The sequence below is a fragment of the Centruroides sculpturatus genome, unplaced genomic scaffold (assembly GCF_000671375.1).
Source record: "Centruroides sculpturatus isolate CEXI.00-Female unplaced genomic scaffold, Cexi_2.0 scaffold24, whole genome shotgun sequence".
Classification (NCBI taxonomy): domain Eukaryota; kingdom Metazoa; phylum Arthropoda; class Arachnida; order Scorpiones; family Buthidae; genus Centruroides; species Centruroides sculpturatus.
In genome coordinates, this window is record NW_019384375.1 from 212,197 (window position 1) to 235,865 (window position 23,669).

Below are 23,669 nucleotides of genomic sequence, written 5' to 3' on the forward strand. Positions count from 1 at the left end.
AATGCTTTTATAATAGAAAAATATGACCTCCATCAACAATATATATTCCAGCAGCTCTTTTTCGATATTTTCAGACTTTCTACCTAGTGTCTTTTTCCCAAATTGCTCCGGACGAATGTCTGATTGCAAAGAGAGAGAGAGAGTTCGGAGGAGTTGAGTTCCATATTACTGTAAAAGCACCAAAGGGGTCCGTATTTCACGCATCGCCATCTCGAATTAACTTATGTCTGTCAAGACCAAAATTTAAAAAACGTGAACATCACACAGATTAATATGTACCCCTAAGTCTCCGGAACGGAATACATGCACCAGTGAACCTACAACTACACGATTTATATTTTAAAAATAATTAAATTCACTTAGCATTCAAAACTTGCGAATTTTGAATAAACAAATTTGCTGATTAAATACGGACAACCGTTTAACTGAAGTAAAACGGGTTTTTCCCTTGCTATGGATGTCTGCCTAGTTCAGTTCAGCCATATTCCGCTACAGTTCGCCTTTATTATCAGTTAGAAATGGGGGTGGTTCCATAATACCCGTAGTGTTCCATAATACCACCTTCTCCTCTATCAACTATTTTAATAAAAAGGTATGTCTACATATTTTTAAGGCATCAGTAGTAGTCGCAAAATGACATTAAGAGGTTTTTCATCCAATATAACTAATGTCATGTTTTCAAAGATAAGTGTGTATTTTACGTATTATGACACGTACGGTTTAAGAAATATAGGCAAATTTCCATCTATCCATAATTTTGCTATTATTTTTTAAGATTATAAATCAGTGGAAAATATCTCCTTTTTCTGTTAATGTTATTGGGTGGATTATATAAGATATGGAAACTATAAATTCTTTTGTTGGGTTGTTATGCGAGTCTCCTTATCGCTTAACATTAGAAATGCAAAAATGATTTAATGTTTTTGTTAAATACTTAATCTGGGGGTCGATAAGAAAGCAAATATTCTATAAAGGGGTCGACGGGATAAAAAGTTTGGGGACCCCTAATCTAAATTGAAAGAATTATTAATTCAGTATTATAGATTGCAAATAAAATAAAAGCAAATAAATTATTTAATTAATAATTATTAATTAATCTTTTTATCTTTTCTGTAATACGAATTATTTTTAAAGAAAAAGCGCTGTATTCTCTTCATAAAAACTAAAATATAGACTTTGCCAGTGCTTTTCAATTCTTTGGTAACAGTGGAACCCCCCCAACTTGGTAAGTATTTTCTTGCCGCACCCCTATTTCTTTATCAATGTTGAAGTATTGTGCTTTTTGTACTTTTAATAATATACGTAAGAAGTGTTTTAGACTAATAAACAATCCTAGAGTGCCGCGACATCCTAGTTAAAAACTACTAGGCTACACGTTTTAAGATATTGAGAATAGTGTCTAGTTTTTAGATATAAGTTAATAAAAATCGATATAAATTACAATAAACATAGATCGATATTAGAATCTGAAAAGCTTATACAGAAAGTTGTTTTTTTTTTATTTTTGCCTCGAATATTCTTTAATAGCAATGAATAATAGCTATAAAAATCATCTCTTGAAGGTGAGCAGAAGCCATTTTTATTGCCTCTAACGTCAGTCTAGATTGGATAAAATCGTAAATTATCTTATACTTCTTAAAATATCGAAAATAAACTAATTTGAAAGATGATCTTCACGGATTGGACATAGAAGTACTACTACTCCATTCGAACCTCCTTCGATGGAGCAAACATCTCACTGATTAATCGGGATAAGAATTGAAAAAATAAACGTTTGACAGATGCAAAATGTCTTCTGCTGTGGTTTTTTTAGGTGACAATAAAACAATAGCATAAAACCCAGTCTTATATTAATGATAAAGTGACTTAAACTTTTAAATTATCAAGGATAAATTTCTTTTTAAACATCTTCGACAAAGTTTAGATTTATTTTTCGTCCTACCTTCTCGCACTCTTCTTTTGATTTCATTATTTTGTCTATACCTGAGCACTTTCATACAAACAGTGTGCCTCTACGAGCTCACTAATGTTAATTACTATATAGAAGGAGAAGTTTACAGATACTGTATGTTAGTTTTAAATACACTCATAAAAAGACACACGATAGTTTTAATACCAATACACATAATAGCAAATTGTAAATGGTTGTTATATGGTTGAAGGGTCTAGTTTTAAGTAATAAATTTAAGTAATAAAGTTTTAAAATTTAAAAATGCAATTTATAAAGCTAATATATAGATTAAAAATAGGTTTAAGTGTTTAAAAATCTCAAAAAATTTATGTACAGTCGACCCCCCTATAACACTGTTGATTATTCCGTTTTATATGAATTCCATGTTGTACGAGTCACTTAGATTTTACAAATACGTGTGCCGGGTTGTGAACGGCTCACGTATTTGTAAAATCTAAGTAACCTACAGTTTTCAAGCTGTAGATTGAATTCAATGAATAAATTTATTAAAAACAGAGGTAAGTTTATATAAGAGCTATTTTTTATCATATTGTTTATTAATAATTATATAATATGACACACACACACACATCTTATATCTGTAACTGTCTACAAGCAACATCATTTGATGACTTTGGAAGCTTACGACAAAAAAAAAGAGAGACAACATTTATGGATTGTGTACAAGGTAAGTATATTTTTACTTTATAATTAAGAATCCGTAATAATAATTATTTTTTATTTTGTAGTAATGGAACTTGCAAAAGAAAAAGAACATACAGTGGAGAAGTATGTAGCCTATATGTATTACCTTTTGTTGGGATTATAGTGATTGCTATTAGTTGTTTTCTATCACAGTAAGAGAAACGACCAAGTATTATAGATGCCAGTAGAAAAGAAATGAGTAAGAAAAAGATGACAAACTTCGAAACTACAAAAAAGTAATATTACTCAACTGATTACATTATGTGCTATCATAACTTAGGATCATGGTGTATAAAATATTTTTCGAATGTAATTTTGAATATGTTTATTTATCTGATATATTGATCTTGAACTGGATTATTGTAATAATTACATAAAAGAAAACCAGACAAAGATTATGTTTATTTATTTTGTATTGTTGATTGATTTTCGTGAATTCACTATGTTCATCTACTGATATTATAAATGTCTTATTTTTATTACATTCGTTGTTTAAATTGTTATTAAATTCGTTGTAAATTGGTAGCAGTACGATTAATGGCATCAACGATTGTTGTACTATTGATGTTGGTATATCTTCAGTTCCTATAAGATGCCATATATTTTCTATGATGTTTAGATCTGGACTTTTTGTAGGTCAATACAATAACATTCTTATTGTTAGTATAGAAGTAGCGGATGACTCGTCTGGCTTTATATATTGATATATTATTCTTTTTCCATTTCTATTTTTTGCAGTCATCTCAACGCTTGATCTATTACAGTAAGACGTGCTGAAGGTCCAGATAAATACTGTTATCATACTTCTGAGTGGCAATCATAACTTTGAAGTTTCTCATTAAAGTGATCACCTAAAATCATGACACTTCCTCGTGTTGTTGGTTGGATGGAGTTCGATTATATATGAGTACAAATGGTCCTGACCCATAAAAAATTAATTTTTATCCGAAAAAACAACTATATTAACTAAGAAGCTAAAAATCAATATTTGCAGGATATAAACAGTCATTTTTATAACCATTTAAAAGAGATTATTTGGACGAATAAATCAAAATATTATGTCCTTTGAATCCGAGCTTACCCGAGTTCAAGAATTACTCAAAAGACGATTAATTCTCAGATATTTTATTCGGATCTTTAATTTCTGAATCTAAAAATATAATTAAATAGGCTTATTTAAACATTGTAGATACCTTATTATTATATTTATTTTGACTTGGATCTGAAAATTCTTGTTTTAATCTCGTTATTTAAACCACATGTAGCATGAACAAGAATAAGAAAGTGAATTCAATAATGATTGAAACAGTATAAAAAGAATTGACTGAATTATTTTTAATAGCATTCCTGGTGTGCCCTCGGGTTTACTGTAATTAATTCTCGAATGGTTGATTACTTTTTAGATCCATTCTTTCGTAAACAAATCCTTTAAAATTTAATAATTCCTGTTGCTTATGTAATCACAAAAGTATATTTAATTTAACTCTGTTAGCATTGAAATTAGTTTTGTGCAATTCTAATCACAAATAAAATAAACTGAAATTATTATCAAGTTTATTATTATGTTATAAATGCCATTATCATCTGATACTAGTGCCAATACAAGTGCTATGCCGGGCTAAAGTCAAAACATAGCTTCCCAAATATGTGTAACATTAAGCTGTGTTATTGGTGTGTATGTCAACATCTAAAAACTTCTTAACAATATGACAGGTGTTCAATATTGCTGCTTCCTGTACTGCCATGTATATGTTTTAATTAAGGTTTAATGTTTCAAGACTTTTGTGTAATTTATGCGGTATAAAACCAATAGAAGAGATGACAACAAGTACAATAAACCATCCTCCATATCTGACTTATTTCTTCAGTGAGTTGAGTTTACTGTACTTGTTGATGTTTTCAACGAGAGCAATTTTTATGTTATTAGTGTTTGAAACTTATTATTTCTGTTATATATTTATTATTTATTACATGACAAACTGAATATTAAAAAAATTTTACAATACAAATTTATTCCTTTTATCGATATATATTATAAAGTATAATATAATCTATTCAAAACTATCTCTTTTATTTAAAGTTTAAACTTTAAACATATAAAAGAAATAAAAATTTAATATTCAAACTATGAAATCCTTAAATTGTAATGCAAAAACATGAAAATTTCACCATTTTAAGGGCATAACTTATTTCTTGCTTGCTTATAAATGTTACCACCAGTGTTGAAAATTCTTTTACTTTCAATGGAAGATGTTGGGACACTTAAATATTTCATTAGCTATTTTACTCAAATTAAGATAGTTCTTTTGAACTTCTCCACCACAAAAATGCGTTACTATGTCTTTGTTTAAGGAGTAAATGTAAATATGTTTGTAATTCTTGATCGAAACGTTTGTTCGTTTCTTTCGCTTTTTCTTTCTTTTTAAAAACATACTCTTCTTTATTCTTTTGTTTACCAGAAGCTAATTCATCAAATAAATTAGAAAAACTTAGAGATTCTCCTCCCTCTAGATCATCTTTAAAAGTAGAAGCTTTAAAATTATGAGGTGGTTTCTCGTTTGCTGGCTTCCACAGTAATTTCTTCTAATGATTTTAAAAGCAGAACAATTTTTTTCAGTGAGAGACCACTGATATGGGTTCAACGTAGGAATTTTATTATCTATAGCATATGTGACCAGGGCTTTTTGCTGTTCCAAGTTTCTTTCAATATGTACTATGTAGAATTCCGGCGAGTAGAAGTTAAAACTCCGATGACGACTTATCACAAGACACTCAAGTCGAATGTCTCCAGGGACCAACAGACATACGACTTGACTCTCGTCATAAAATGTATTGCGTTTGCCTGAAACCCTGTCATATGATACCACGCATTTAATGATTTTTTCGGTTTTCATACGTTGGATTCTTAATAAGGTTATGTTTTTTTGAATGATTTTTTGCTTTATTTTATTTATTTAACGATCTTATGGTCCCCATTGCGTTGCGAAACGTTAAACTGCAATCCCGGTTCGTTTATTACCGCTAAATCGGTCCCCAGTATTTACAAAGCTATAATTAAATCTAACACGTGTACACAACGTCTTTCCAGGACATTAGCTGAGACTAAATCTTAAATATTTGGAAATAATAAAAAATAAATAGCGTGTATCACATCACAACGGGGAGCCGACGATACGACAGTACGTGTAAATTGACATTCCATTGTCATAATCAAAACTTTGAACGTAAATCTCGGGTTCTATTGAAGCTAGAATGACAAGGTTTGTTTTATTAGACACGAAAATACTTCAATTTATTAAGCAATGTCAAAGTTTCCACGCGTCAACAATTAAGTGTTGAGATTTATCTTATAAACTTTCTCAAACAAAGGAAGAGATTGTTGATTTTGCGAGGATATTCGACCATCTCTTGTTTACTTGATCTTAACGGTGCCTCCTTAACCATAATTAAACTTTATCAGGGACTTTCTTGAGCTTGATCTAACAATCGAAATTTCATCAAATTCAGAGTATGAAAGTCCACAGAAACTTTTCTAGGGAGCAAAGCTTAGAAATAATTACATCAACAAATTTTTTAGGAGAAATGTAGAACTACAGTACTAAGAATCCTTATCGACACGAAGCGCACTCCCTAAATGAAATTGTTGAATGTTGGATGGGGACCTCACAGGTTGCCAGATAGGTTTTATTAAAAGTAAAGCGGAATTCCTCGAAATGTAGCCCAAATTATTTTTAAAGTGGTTTAAAAAGTAGTAGTCTAGAGCCCCACAAATATCTCAATCTGCTATTTATAGTCCAATATTTCAATCCCTAAACCCAGCCGTATTTTATAAGATTAGAGAAAAAAATGTACCTCAATATCCCCGTTCGGAACAAAAGTACAGTTACGAACTAACGAGATTTCAAATTATCCGAGTTCGAATCAACGAGGATTTCCTTCCTTTTGCTTATCTACAATTTTTCCCTAGAGTTTAAATAACGGCATCAAACATCTGTGGCTTCCGGTGGCGTGACGTGACATTTGATGATAGGGAAACTGTGTTTCTGTAAGAAGCCGACTTCCAGGGGCAATCTGTCAGTGACGGTTTAGGGTCCATTCGTATTCGTTTGTTCGATAAGCCAGTAAAAACCGTAGACTTCTCTAAATGTATTTTTAATTAAGAGATTATCTAACGCACTTAATAAATAAGCAAGTTCAATATAATTACCTTTGTTATATTAGATTCAATAGATTCACTACGCCCTCTAAATGCCAATTCTTGCTTCGATAACATCTACTAATTTAAATATAATATATATATTAGCCGTAACTTTGTTATAATTTTCAACATTTATTTTATATTGTTTACTAATGTTAAATTCTATTCTATTTTGATTTCCAAATTGCTTCAATTTTACGAAAGAATCGATGGAGATTTACGATTTTCGTGTCTTTTGCCAGCTTTACTCAAATTATTTAATCATCGAAGCCATTCTTATTCCACACACTAATTTCATTTGAAGGTAATAAACAAGGTCAACAAAACAATTTTTGCATTTCTATGCATTCACAAAGCCATTTTACGTCTTCATAAATTATATCGTGAAAATGTCGAACAAATTTTTTGTCGACGTATTTATATTTAATTTAGGCATTTGTCTTTCTCTTTTAATAATGCTTTCTTTTTCATTATACGGTCTCGAGCCAAAACTTTTTTGAAATAAATTTTCAATATCACAAATACATTCTAAATCGCTAGCTACGATATAACGGCTAAAGTTAAAAATAAAATTATAAAAATTTACTTGTTAAAATAAAATATGTGATGGATATACAATTACGGGAGAAGATGGTGCAAGATGGGGCCATGAGGTAAGACGGGGACGTCTGTTTATTCGTGGTTAACGCGCTTTCGTCTAGCCGTTATTTGAGGAACTAAATGTCAACCTTAAAAAAGATCGCGGGACGACAGAACGTCCGAATCGCGCTCTTTGTTTGGAAGTAAGACAGTTTTCCATGTTTCGGCAATACTTCATGTAATTTTACGCCCGCTCTACAAAGTTTCTACAAAGTAAACATCATTGAGAACTTTTACATTACCTTTTAGACGAAGATATTACGGTATTCGAAAGTAACCTCTAAGACTGAAATTGTTTAGTTTTGAAATAAAATTGACCCATGTTTGCAGTCGGTATGAAAAGCGCACGTTAGGGCAAGATGGGTACCCCATCTTGCTCAAGGTCGGCCACGAATTCTGCCGCTGGTTAGAGGCGCTGTAATATAGTGCAGCGAACTAGTTTTAAATTCGTTGTCATTGATAATTCTATATCATTTTTTCCAATATATAAAATAATAAGTTTAAAAACGATCTTTTTATAGAAAATGAAATATTTCACTTTTAAATCATATCTACTAACTGTAATACATTTATACAGTATATACTGTATTACTTTATTATTTATGTTTTTACGTTTTATTTTATTCGTGAAAACATTTTTTAAATTTAAATACTATCTTAACGAGAAATAAAATGTGAAATAACAATAGAAATAATTTTTTTTCCACCAAAACAAATATCGTCTGCTTACAAAATAGCGAAACTGAGCATGCGCGAAGTGACAGTATCGTCTGGTACAGAAAATACGAGTAAGTTGAAACTTTTATATTTATTTATTCGGAAAATAATAATAAATGTAGCCGCTGTGATAAACGGGCGCATTGTTCTTGTGCCAATATTGAAGAAAACGACAGTTTAACCATTTTAATTTGTTTTTCTTGTATATAAAAATAATATTCCCGTCTTACCCCACGGGTGGGGCGAGATGGTGCATTTACGTATTACCTAATGTCGTAGTTGCCGAGAATAAAAAAATTAATTATTGTTCTCATTAAAGTGGCTGCCATCTTATGACTTTTCAAACCTTAACGTCCTCATCCTGCCCCACCTTCCCCTACATACCTGGTACAAAATATTCAATTGTACGAATATACTTTTAAAGAAAATTATAATTAAATATAGTTTTGTGAAGAAACGTACATAAAAATAACAAAATATTTTTTACATTTTAAATATTAAAACAATCCACTTAGTTAAAATTGCTCTCTACCAGTGGCTCATGGATGGAATCAGAGACGATCTTGGTAGGTGTGCAGTGAATGCAAGCGTGCCAAATCCCGAGGGTGCTGAAACAGGTTAATGTCAAATGCCTCTTTTGTCGCATCACTAGTATATCTCAAAGGACGCGACAGGATTGTTGTAAATTTTAAACGTTTCTCACCATAGCTGTAAAAATCTAAATATGTTAAACTTAATAGTCATTTGTTTTCTAACTAATTCGTTTTAAGACCAAGTGTCCACGGAAATTTCCAAAATTTACAACTTTTCGATTATTCTCGTCAAACTGGAAAAATTTCTGTCTTTATTACATCTAATATTTCGAAGAAATCAGTCCTCACTGTACTCGGCTATAGATTGGTTCGGTTAAGGTTTTAATAAAATTCTTAAGTAGAAATAAGTTGAAATCAGTTACTTTGTACTCGAATATTTGTAGTCTCGGGAAAAAAGTGGAAAGACAAATTTTTATGATAAACGAATACATAAATCGTAAATTTAAGAAATATAAATTCTAGAGCTTTTTCTGTACTTCGTGCATCTCTGTCATTCATTAAATTTAGTTGTAAACGATGCTACCAAAGTAACAGTTAATTTTTTAACATTATATAAGAATTATACACGTTTTTTTCTACATCCCTTATACGAAATCGTAATATCACTGGTTTAACAGTAATTTAAAATCGGAAAGCGGAATAAAAATATCAAATATTTTAATGGATTTTTTAAAACTCCTGTCAACTATACAGAACTATCGTAAAAACATACCAGTAAATGTTAAGTTATAAATCTCCTCGCGATTCACATAATGGAGCGAAGGCGGCCAAATATCTAGCGGGCGGGCGGCTAACAGCCCAGAACCGGTCCTGGATAGAATTTGATGCGGTATACGTGTACCATCCATCCGAGGTCCTAGGCTTCTACCGGCTAAACCGGGTGAGGTTAGTGCTCTATAAAGTGCGTGCGCGAATCTGGCTTTTTGGACGCTGACAATACAGTGCTTCCACTCCACCATTAATATTCGAATATACAATAGCGATCTTACCTTTTTTTCACGTGTAGTATAGAAATTTGTAATAAGATAGATAATGCGGTTATAATAAAATATTGTGCGATTATTTTCATATAATTATAATTAATATGTATTTATTCTTTAGAAAATACAAGGGAAGCGGTGCATCCACCACTTCCAATGACGGCACGACACTGGACTGGCTTCCTAATTTACAGAACCCAGGAATAGTAATGCCCAGGAAGTAAGTGATATTAATTTATAAAATATATTATTAGCTTTCTTATCATTAGCATATTCTTTTAGTACCTAATGTACTAGAGATTATTAAATACGTTGGTATTCAGCGGTCTCAAATGTCTGCAACTCAGTATGCGGTAAATTCTACAAAGTTCGCCTGGGCCCTGTATTTAGAAAAAGTTGCCCGTATAGCATAAAACTAAACTAATTAATACAATGATGCTTTCAGAAGCTGCATACTGATTTAAAAATGTGAGTCACTGCTATATCTTGCAGATAATCGTTTTTATTTCTAAGCACCCTCGTTGCTTTAGTCGAGAAATAACGAAATTGTAAAGTATATAACGATACCACTCTGTAATAACTACTGTCTCACTACTTCCATCTGAATATCTTTTACCTCTTTAACAACATTTTCGATTTACAGTGCCATCTCGTTTGTCTTTCGAGAGTTATTTCACAAGAAAGTTGTAACTACTCAGTGAAATATCCTGTATGTGTTTTCCGGTTTTTTCGTGCACACCCGCGCACTAATAATACGGAAAAACGGGATCTAAATTATGTTAATTCGCTGAATAATATTAAATTATTAAGTGATCTAAAAGCTTTCGATACACCGTTTAGAAAAAGCATTATGAAAAATTTTAATTGGCATAAGTTTGCACTTTTCTTATTCTGAGTAACATTCTGAATAAAATTTATTTGTTTTTGTGCAATTTTATCCTTAAAAGCAAAAAATTAAGCCATAAAACTGAATTAACGCTATGGGAAAACCCTGTGAACTTTGACCTACCGACTCGGAAGTTTCACAGCACCTCACTGATACGAGAAAAGTTTAAAATTTGAACTTTCTATATCTAATAGTTATTTTTCTCTACGAGCCTCTGTAGTGCCGGATGAAAAAAAGGAGAAGATGAAGAAAATACAACTTTTTTTTGGCAATTTTTGCACTTTTTAATTGCTTATATTTCGGCAGCCGCTATGTAGAAAATCTTGAAATTTTGCACACTGCTTAATAAAACAATTTTATTTCGAACGAAATATCGAAATTACTTCAAGTGTTTGGAGATCGGAGAAATCGACTCCCGAAAATCAGCAACTATGATTACTGTATATGTAGTAAGTCAGTGACTTTTTTACTTGGTAGGGAGTCACTGCTGTGAATCCTGATACTGAAAAATTCTTTATATAAGGGACTCAATTATAATAATAGTAATCATTTATTATTATTATTTTCTTTAATGTTCTTCCCAATTATTTATTATTCTATTTGGGTACTTATTTAATAATTAATATTTCTTTTTCTTCAACTTGTCAATTTGTAGTTCTACTTATGACTTTTTTTTTGCATACCATACAGAAGCTTTATTTAATATAATAAGTTAAGTATGAGTTGTAGTCTGAGACTTTGTCTGTATAGAATGGTTTTTTTTTTATATGCTTCCAAACTCTAATATTCTACGATAGTTATTTACTGTCTGGTTACATCTTCGAGTTTTGTATCTATAAATGTCATTTTAATGCTACTAGACATATATTTAATTTCTTTTTGTGTGTGTGAAATATTAGTCGTTTATACTGAAGTAGTTGTTAGTATTTAAAGTCATTAAATCTATTATCTAGTCAGACATTTCTAGTTTGTCTAGTTTTGGTTTTATTAAGTTACACGTGTAAACCTGTAAAAATTTTTCATATCCAGGCTTGCTAATCTATAAGAGTTTTCTACCTTTATGTTCTATTTACATATCATTGTTTCTTTATTGAATAATCAGAGTTGTCAAACTGATATTTTGCAATCTATTACTGTGTGGTCTTATTTTCTTATCTCTTTTGTAGGTTTTTATCTTAATATTTAATATTGGTTTACTGTTTTTACAATAAAGTTTTTATTCTTTGGTACAACTGGTACACTACAGGGCGAGACGAATACAGACGAATACACGTAGTGTATTCGTCTCGCCCTGTAGTGTACCAGTTGTAGTGTACCAGTTGTAGTGTAGTGTAGTTTCACCATTATTCTACCAACAAGACTATAACACGAATACAATTTTTTTCGTGTGTTTACATCTTGTTTTCAATATTGAAATAATTGGTAATTCGATCGTTAAGGGTCCAGTTTAATTTTTAAAAATTTAAAAAACCCTTTAATAATTTATATAATTAAATAAACGTGAAATATAAGATTTCCACACGTGTAATACAGTATTATGGTTAGGTTTGATTAGATTAAAATTGAAATATAAAGATAGAGGATAAATAATGCCATGCGATTCGTAAACAGTCACGTTAACTCGATCTTCTCAAGACGTAAGAAATTTAATTCGAAATAAAATTAATTACAGGTTTTATATAATACTTAAGAATTTATAACATATTTTAATGTACTAAATATTTCTATAATTTTATTTTGTCATTCTAAATTAAAGAGGAAATAAGATATATTATTCTTTATATTTTTGAATTAAAAATTTAAAAAAAAAATACAATTGAAAATACACCAACAATTATTACAATTCTCGAGATTAATTAACGGACCATAAATTTGAAAATTGCAGCCCAATTAATAAATAAATTTAAATATTAAGTATTTTCATAATATAAGAATAATTATTTTTGTCTTCTCTGCTTATTTTTATAACTAAAAATAAAGAAAATTTTCCAAATTTAAAGCCGAGAGAATACATTATCTTTACTCAGCTTTATAATAATTTATTTAAATATCTTCGAGTCGGATTTTTCTAAAGAAGAAGCGATGCCACTTTAAAATTGATAGTTCTGCCAACCAATCAAAAAAAAAGGAAAAAAATACAAATAAACGGGTTGAGATGACACACGATCAATAAATCGGTTTCGACGATCTCANGTCAATCTGTCATCTTTCTGGCAATTGAATTAGTGGACAATTAATTCGTTTTCCTAGTAAAATATTTAAATATGGTCGAATGAAATTTAATATCGTATTACAAAATAAATAAATAAAGAAATTCGATCCTGTCTTATCAGAATTTAACAGGTAACTTTAGAAAATAATATTGAATTACTGATTAATCTATTCGATTATTTTAATATTGTTGTTATTATGTATAACAGAGGGAAAGTATGGATCGGTCAGAAAATGTCCCCTAAAGATTTTTAGACACGAATTTTAGAGAATTGTTAAAAAGGTTCTGCAGTTTTTTTTTTTTTGTATTTATAGATGTTAGTGTGTGTAGGGGGAATTCCACGATTTTGTTTACCTCGTTTGAAGCTTAATAACGCCTGTGCTTTTTATCGAATATTTCTGAAATTTTGCAAGGCGTTTTGTGTATTAGAGAGATTGATGCTATTAAATTTTGGTGGTTAAAGGTCGAGGGGGTGGAAAAATAGAGAGGTCGTTTCATATCTCTAGTGTGGTCGGACTTTTACGAAGATTTTATTCGTTTAACATTTACAATTTTTTATAACACTCATCTCTTATCTTCAAAATTTTTAACACTGTATAAATAATACATTACACGTTCTATTTGAAGTAAAATTTGCACGTATACCAATGTTATAAATGATACAACAATAGTGTCAAGCCATATAATACTGTGTATATCCTTAGGTTATTATTAGGCTTTTGTGAAAATAATTTATTTTGAAGAATATTTTGAATATTTTCTCTATTTATAATAATTGTTTAAGAATATCAATGCGTAATTTATCTTCTGGGAAAGTTATTTTATTTTATAATTATCTCCTTTAAATTGATTATATGAAGGAATTTCTCGACAACTCAATTGTCTCGAATGATGCATTTGTACGTCATTGTCAAGCGGAATTTCCGGACTATATAATATTCTATTAATTATAGCGGACATGCAATTGTCTTCAATTAATATAGTTTAATGCCACGTCAAATTGTCATATATATTTTAATTAAAATTTTTAAAATTGTTATAGAGAACAATTCATTATAAGAAACTCTTTTAAATTCAAAAATTTTAATAAAATTTAAATAAAATTGTTTAATTAAACAAATTTACTAATTTTTACAAAAGGCCAGTTTAAATGAAGTGGCTCCATCTATTGAAACTTTTTGTAAATTAATTAATAATAAGTACTAAAAAAAGCCTCTTTATATGCCAATCTTCTAGCCTTATAATGGCACCCTCAAATTTATAGATTGGTAAGTAATAAGTAATTGTCAGGCAAATAAACAAATGAATTACTTTTATAAGCATTGTTCAAACTATATGTTATTGAATGGCGTGTCATTTTTTTTAATTTATTATAAAGAGTAATTTATATACGTATTACGTAAAGAGTGACAGACAGACAGAGATAAACTGTATCTTCGCCTTCATTTTTCGAATTTAGTTTTCGGAATCGACAACAGATGGCAGAATAGTGGAGTGTTAGTTTGATCGATCTCGATGCGGTCCGATAAATCAAAAATTTTATATAAAAATCGTATTTGAGAGTTTCGTTTTCATTTAAAAGTTTTTGTATATCTTTTTATAATTTTTTAAAAAATTATTTTACTTGAATTGATAATAAAATAGACAATTTCGAGAAATACAGTAATTTATATTTTACAGGCATTAATTACGTATACAGTTTAACGGAGAGACAGGGTTCGCGAATTGTATATTATTGTACTGTACAAACTGGGGTTCAAGGCATTCTCTACGTAGATTTTTTAGTGGTATTAAATGGCGTATGATTTTGTTTTTATAAGGCAAGTTAAAGTTCCGCAAACATTTTATAAGCCATTTTTTTCAATGTTAGGAGGTTCAAGAACTGTTGAGAACGTAATTAAACGGGAGGAGGTTTGCACTGTTCGCAACAGAGAAGAAGGGTGATCAAAAGTGAATGAAAAACTGTACACGTAATTAATAGATATCCCCTTAAATTATTCACGAATAAATAAACTTTTAAAGTGTAATTTATCGGTTAAAATGAAGCAAACCCATTCGTCACTGGTAGAAATTAACAGATGATGGCACTCCGTTCCCGAGTGAGAACCAATCGGAGTCATTGGAATTCGTGTCGTATGCAGTAACCGAATCGGATACCGTGACAAATTCGTTCCCTCTGCTTAATGAACTGATTTCCTTTATTCTGGAAGAGTTATCTGGCTCTTAATAGTTCGTCATCCAGACAGGAATTCGGTTCTCTTCACCAACAAAACAATTACCGTTTGCCAGATAAAATTCTTTCTGCCACAATCACCATTTTCTTCCCTCTTCCTCGATGGATACGCTATTTATTCGTTGATAAATTCAATTTTGGAGTGGGTTTTTTTTCTTTAATTCCTCATAAAAATGCAGACAATACCAGAAATACTTTTCTCTTTTGCCAAGTACCCTTTAATTGTCACACAGGAATACTTCTCAAATTAATGTTTAAATTCTCTACCGTAACATAAAACAAAGTTTATTAAATCTTTCAACCGAAATTTCATCGTTCGAAGCTTTGTATTTGCTCGAAATGTTGGAATTTTTTCAAGCTTATCAGTCGTTAATTCTCATTGGTTAGTACAAACAAATATAAAGTCGTACAATCTCTTGCTTATTGGAATAATAAAAATAATAATATTAATTAGTTCTTATTCATAAAATATTTTATAAATTTAATAAATAGTATTTTTTCTCTATATTTTTTTAATGCTTTAAAAAAATAAAAATTTTTAAGTGGCAGTTTAGTTGAAGAAGAGCAGATGGCAGCACTTTAAATTTGAATTGGAATGGAATAGATGAAGCGACAGTTCGCCCTCTATCGGAGTTGAATTGATTGATAGTCGAAGCTGCTCATCATTAATACGAATCAATTCATTATCGTTAGAAGAAACGTATTAACGAAACGCGGCACTTTTTAATTTTTCATGTCATATTCTATGCATCACTTGTGAATAATTTACAAACAATAACATTAGCTTCGTTTTCTAAATGACCAATCGAACGATTTATACCGCCCGATCGTACTAAACAACAAATTTTATTAATAAAGTTTTTTAATATCGACTTTTTTTTTCCTTCCTTCCCCCCTTTTTCTCGGAGAGAGAATTATTAAATTAATTTTCCTAAGTATAAATAATTCATAGGCATTTAAATATAATAATTAGCTTCCCAATTTCAAATTCGATTTTAGTAATAAAGATTATTCCTGGCCTATTCGTTATTATTATTATTCTTCTTCTTCTCTACGTAAATTTATTTTGATTTTATTTTTATTTTTTTTTTATATTAAAATTTATCGTAGACTAAATCTAATTTTCATTGGTAATATCCTAATTATGTCTAACGAAGGGAAAGTTGCGCTCTTGGAAGAAATTCTCTCCCCTTCTTTCAATAGAAATTTTAATCAAAATGAAAGTGTAATCGAATTTTCTTTGTTATTTAAATCGTGTTTTAAATTTCTTATCGCGCAAATTATTCTTCCTTCGCTTAGATAATTTTTTATATTAAAAAATTAAGTAGACGTTATAAAAGATTAAATTAAAATTAATTAGCGACTTTATTATTTTTCTAAGCGATCTTTCACGTGTTGTAAAAGTAAACATTCTTTACTTTACACCCCCCGTTATACTTTTTAATAATTCTTTTATCTTCTTTCTACTAAACTTTACGGTTGTAGAAGTATCTTAAATGACTTTTCTTTGTGTTGTGTAAGTATTTATCTTTCCAATTTCCTCTTCTTACTAATAATTGATGAATATTTTTACACTGAAATATTTAAAAAAAAAAGTACTTTATACAGTTTTAAAATTTTTATTAACTTACATTAAACTTTTCGGATGTAATTCGTCAAAGTCTTCTTTAATAATATTTCGAATAAACAATAAGGTTATAAATTATTATGTTATAATATAGAAAAAAAAAAAGGCGATTTTTAGAAATTTAACGTTACGTTTAATGTTTTAATAAAGTATCCGTCGTGGTTTATAGATTTAATATTTTATTTTATAAAATTTTACCGCTGGATATTTAATTTATGTGTTAATTTTTTTTTGTGTATTTCGTAGGTGGAGAAGGTGGATTTTAAAATAGGAATTAATTATAAAATTTATAAAATTTTTGATTTATAATTATATATATGTGTTTAAAAACGTTGGAAATTTCTTAACAAAGGTTTATTGTTGTCGAGTAGGGTTTACATTATTCAGGAAAGGGGATGTTTTTTAAAGTTTCGGTTGGAAAAGTAGACTAATCTACTTACATTATATAATTACGCGGCTAATCTGAAAGAGAAGGTTAGTAGAAGAGACAGGGACGGTGCGCACCTGTCACGGTACTCGGCGCGTCGAGAACTGTGACAAATCTCACCCGATATCGCAATGATTGCCCCTTAAGTAGCGCTTCTCCGGATGGCAGATGGCGAGCGGAGGCTGCACTGACACGTAACATCTGCCGGGATGGTTGTAAGGGCGTGAAATTTCTCCCCCCTACGGTCTCGGGGGTATCGGACGGGGGTCCTCCTACCCGAGAGTGCCTCTTCCCCACCAGACTCGATTAATGTATTAATAGCGACTCGAACGTCACCTGTCTCGTTGGACGTAAACACGCGTTGTTTGCCGGGGATTTCGTTCTACACAACTGTACTTAGTAACGTCGATCGCGCCATATTTTCGTTAACAATGGCCCTCTCTCTCTCTCCCCGTCTATTCCTCTATTACTCGATTAAAGAACTCGTAACGCCCTTTTTGTAAATAGCCGTCACTTCTTATCCGCGTGTCGAGTTGTCGTGTCTATTAACTCTGTGTCTAGATTATGAAAGACCCCGCCAAGATGCCACCTTTCTATAGTTAAATAAGTTGATTGATAACTACTGCCACAATGACCTCCTACTCTTTTCGTTAATAGCTATATTTATTATGGCATTTGTTATTTTAATAACAGTATGTTCTCTTCCTATGTGGTAAACACTTTTTTAGCTCTTTTAATTATTATAAATCTAAAAAGACCTAGTGTATTGTATTCTAAATTAAATTCGTTACTACCTATCCTCATCGATTGCTGTCATTTTTTATTTTAATAACTTTTATCAATTGATATTCTTAAAATCATAAAGAATTAACGATATCGCATCATACATTCAATCTGTTGCCATTATTTTAATTTTGTATACTTTAAATTAATAAATATTAATTTGGACTTTATTAAAATTCAAGAAAATCTCCAGAGAATTACGTGATAGAGAAATATAAAATTAACAATCAATTTTGTAAACGCCCATTTTTGTAATTTTAAACGAGACTTTTAAAGACCACAAATTGTTCTGTGGATATTATTATATTTATAAATTAATTTATTTAAATTTTTATAACTAGAAACGTTTAAAGATTTATCTTAAACTCCAAAAATAGAGAATTATATCCATAGATTTTAGGCCTTTCTTTTTTCATTTTTTCGTCAGAGTTGGTGGTGGTGGTGGTGGCATGGATTGTTTCTTCACACTTTATTTCGTGTTTATTACATAGAAATCTTCTATAAATTTATATTATCATATATATATTTGGCTAATATTATTAATTCCGGCCGAATATGTTGGCCTACGTTTGTCGTTTTCATATTCTAATATAGGCCTTTAGTTTACTGTATCAATACTGATTCAATTATTATGTTTGAGAGAGAGAGAATAGTTAAAATATAAAATGTAGAGTATACATATAGAAAATTAAAGCTTTAATATCCTTAATATACATTCGTACTTAAGATTTTTAAAAATAATTATTCTTCTTTTTTTTATGTGAAAATAGACGGCGGATCCGGTTTAAACTTAGAAAAGTTTTAAGTGTATTTTTCTGTGAAAATTATGCAAGAAATTATTAATAAAAATAAATTGAAAACTCTATTTATTATAAATCTAATTGATTTTGTTTAATAATTTAATCAAATTTAAATTCTAAGATTGTTTTTAAATATCTTAACTTGGCCTAGAAAGTCGCATCGAATAGAAGAAGAAAAAAATGGCGTAAAAAATTTTAAAGAGAGGAATTTTTATGCGAAAAGTAAAAATTTGGGAGGGAAAGAATCGATTAAGTGCAGAGAATTTTATCGAACTTTTTTCTACTATTTGATCAGGCAAATTTAAAACAGCCAATCTTATTTTCTAGGTTAGGAAACGTAACGAGAAAGGATCCCCCGCGGGACGACAACAAAATCTATCACGACAAATCTCCAAACATCGTATTGAAATGTCCGGATTTCGACTTTCAATTCCCAAAACAAGCGCATTTAAAACGTTATCTTCTAGAAAAGAAAAAAAGTAAGATTCCCGCGCGCGGCGATTAACCACAGGCTGTTGAACTCGAGATTTTCCGAGCATCTTCCCAGAAACCGTACAAATCCCCGTATAAAATAACGGAAAATATATAGTACCCGATACGCTTCTAAGACCTAAAACTTCGTAACACTTCTATAGTTTTTATTGTATCCGGAGGGCTATTTAAATTTAAACAATTTCGCTTCCCCCAGCGAAATAAAATCGTGTTTACGGATTGTAAAAGTGATCATTTCTCTTCCGTAACGTTTAAAATCCCGGATTGGAGTGAAAGAGAGTGTCACACCAAATGGCTTTTTCGTCATTACAAAAATGGAGGAGGAAGAGGAGGAGGAAGACGAAGAAAACAATGGAAGGATACAAAATAATATCTCTTCTTCTTTATAATTACTTACAGTAATAAGTCGCGAAAGCGGCGACAATTACATTTGTCATCCTTTAGCGAAAGTCTGTTAATTAAATGTTAAGAACTTTTCAATTAATACAATGGTTTTCTCTGGTACAATAAAGATAATGTAGAAGAAAGCATGAGGGGAAAGTCTATTAAAAATTAACGGAACAACAGGTTGCTATCTATTGTTTATAAGAATGGAGGAATAAAAAAAATCATCCGAAATCGACTGGATAATTTAGAAGCGTTTCAATCAAGTAAATGTAGTCGAGCGATTAATCATAATCGCTTATCGATCCGTAAATGCAAAACCATTCGATTGTTTATTCATAAGTTTCACCCGCAATTATTAATTAAATCGATCAAAAATTCGATTTTCTACCTTACGAATTTATTAAATCGAATGTTTGCGTCATAAAAATGCCAAATATATATATTGAAAAGGGGGAGAAACAATAATAAATCACGCACCCACTACGAATACCTCATTCAATTAACGTAATGCGTTACTATAAAAATATTTACGGAATTCGTTTCAAAAAGCATTTCTCACATATTTTAAGGTGGGCATTTGACTCCAAGAGTGAAATTTACTCTAAGATGTATCGGAGGGGAGTGCCGAAAGCTACGATTCGTATCGAGAACGTACTAGAAATCGTCACTGCAGTAAGTATTAATGACTTAATTAACTTACCGTTGTATAAATATTAATAAACGAAACTTCTTTCCCCCTTTACAAAATTNTTTTTCTTATTAAATGTCATAATATTTTTAATAGGGAATGATATCACTTACTTTTTCTTTTTAATCTAAGAAAATATAGTAAATTTTTAAAACTTTTCTTTTCACCAATGCTTTTTAATTAGAGGCACACCTGCATTGTAAAGCGGTTTTTAGTTACCAGGTGTTAATTTTAAATAACTGCTGACAGCTGTTACTATAAGATTTAGTTTATGACCAGATGGGATACGGCTTCATAATAGTGTGAAATATAAAAAGATAAAAAGTTTTGTTTCAACGCTTATAAACTATTAGGTTTTGTTTTATTTTTTATAACTAGAAACGTTCAGATTTATCTTAAACTCCAAAAATAGAGAATTATATCCATAGATTTTAGGCCTTTCTTTTTTCATTTTTTCGTCAGAGTTGGTGGTGGTGGTGGTGGCATGGATTGTTTCTTCACACTTTATTTCGTGTTTATTACATAGAAATCTTCTATAAATTTATATTATCATATATATATTTGGCTAATATTATTAATTCCGGCCGAATATGTTGGCCTACGTTTGTCGTTTTCATATTCTAATATAGGCCTTTAGTTTACTGTATCAATACTGATTCAATTATTATGTTTGAGAGAGAGAGAATAGTTAAAATATAAAATGTAGAGTATACATATAGAAAATTAAAGCTTTAATATCCTTAATATACATTCGTACTTAAGATTTTTAAAAATAATTATTCTTCTTTTTTTTATGTGAAAATAGACGGCGGATCCGGTTTAAACTTAGAAAAGTTTTAAGTGTATTTTTCTGTGAAAATTATGCAAGAAATTATTAATAAAAATAAATTGAAAACTCTATTTATTATAAATCTAATTGATTTTGTTTAATAATTTAATCAAATTTAAATTCTAAGATTGTTTTTAAATATCTTAACTTGGCCTAGAAAGTCGCATCGAATAGAAGAAGAAAAAAATGGCGTAAAAAATTTTAAAGAGAGGAATTTTTATGCGAAAAGTAAAAATTTGGGAGGGAAAGAATCGATTAAGTGCAGAGAATTTTATCGAACTTTTTTCTACTATTTGATCAGGCAAATTTAAAACAGCCAATCTTATTTTCTAGGTTAGGAAACGTAACGAGAAAGGATCCCCCGCGGGACGACAACAAAATCTATCACGACAAATCTCCAAACATCGTATTGAAATGTCCGGATTTCGACTTTCAATTCCCAAAACAAGCGCATTTAAAACGTTATCTTCTAGAAAAGAAAAAAAGTAAGATTCCCGCGCGCGGCGATTAACCACAGGCTGTTGAACTCGAGATTTTCCGAGCATCTTCCCAGAAACCGTACAAATCCCCGTATAAAATAACGGAAAATATATAGTACCCGATACGCTTCTAAGACCTAAAACTTCGTAACACTTCTATAGTTTTTATTGTATCCGGAGGGCTATTTAAATTTAAACAATTTCGCTTCCCCCAGCGAAATAAAATCGTGTTTACGGATTGTAAAAGTGATCATTTCTCTTCCGTAACGTTTAAAATCCCGGATTGGAGTGAAAGAGAGTGTCACACCAAATGGCTTTTTCGTCATTACAAAAATGGAGGAGGAAGAGGAGGAGGAAGACGAAGAAAACAATGGAAGGATACAAAATAATATCTCTTCTTCTTTATAATTACTTACAGTAATAAGTCGCGAAAGCGGCGACAATTACATTTGTCATCCTTTAGCGAAAGTCTGTTAATTAAATGTTAAGAACTTTTCAATTAATACAATGGTTTTCTCTGGTACAATAAAGATAATGTAGAAGAAAGCATGAGGGGAAAGTCTATTAAAAATTAACGGAACAACAGGTTGCTATCTATTGTTTATAAGAATGGAGGAATAAAAAAAATCATCCGAAATCGACTGGATAATTTAGAAGCGTTTCAATCAAGTAAATGTAGTCGAGCGATTAATCATAATCGCTTATCGATCCGTAAATGCAAAACCATTCGATTGTTTATTCATAAGTTTCACCCGCAATTATTAATTAAATCGATCAAAAATTCGATTTTCTACCTTACGAATTTATTAAATCGAATGTTTGCGTCATAAAAATGCCAAATATATATATTGAAAAGGGGGAGAAACAATAATAAATCACGCACCCACTACGAATACCTCATTCAATTAACGTAATGCGTTACTATAAAAATATTTACGGAATTCGTTTCAAAAAGCATTTCTCACATATTTTAAGGTGGGCATTTGACTCCAAGAGTGAAATTTACTCTAAGATGTATCGGAGGGGAGTGCCGAAAGCTACGATTCGTATCGAGAACGTACTAGAAATCGTCACTGCAGTAAGTATTAATGACTTAATTAACTTACCGTTGTATAAATATTAATAAACGAAACTTCTTTCCCCCTTTACAAAATTCTTATTAATTAACTGAGGGGGGGAGTTAAACCGAGTCGCGGGTTCGGTCCCGTCGTAAATATTCACGAACCGGAAGAGCGTTAAAAAAAATAATAAAGAAATAATAATAAAATAAAAAAGAAAAGTGACCCGGTAAGAAGAATCATTAAAAATCGAGCGAATGCAAATGCTAATCATTCTTTCTAACTGACAATGGGATATTATTTGGCGCATTTAATAATGGTATGCACGCATGGTTAAGACCGAAAACAGGAAAATTGTTCGAGTGTGAAAATGAACGTTTCAATTAACATTAGAGCCCTTGGGACACGTCGGTCGGTTATTAGCGACTAAAACCATTCTCCATTCATCTTATTAGCGGTGTGTTGCGACTAATGTCTTCCCTACTCCCGCCACGTTTTCATTATCCGCAGTGATTGACTCGTAGCCGATCGCTGGAGCAAAAAATCTCGGTCATGTGACCGACGACGACTGTTTTCTATCCCCTCCCCCCGCATAAACAGCTCCCATATACTCTTATTATAAAGAAGATGAAGAAGAAGAAGAAGAAGAAAAAAAAAGGAATAAAAAGTAAATATATTAGAATTATTGACGTTTTTATTTTTATTATTATTATTTTTTTTGGAGGTTCGCAATTAGCGGAGTTGTGGAAAAAATTGGATATTTTTCTTTTTGTATAAATAAAAATTTAAATTTGTTTAAATGAATTTAAATAGATAATTATTATTTTTGTATATAATTAGATGTACAGTAATCTTTTTCGCCATTGCATAATAAATTAGATTTAAAGAAATTATTCGAATAGCTTAATCAACAGAAATAATATTTTCCTAAAGAATCTCGTTGATAAAATATGAAAAGCCCGAGCCAAAAAAATAAAAATAAATA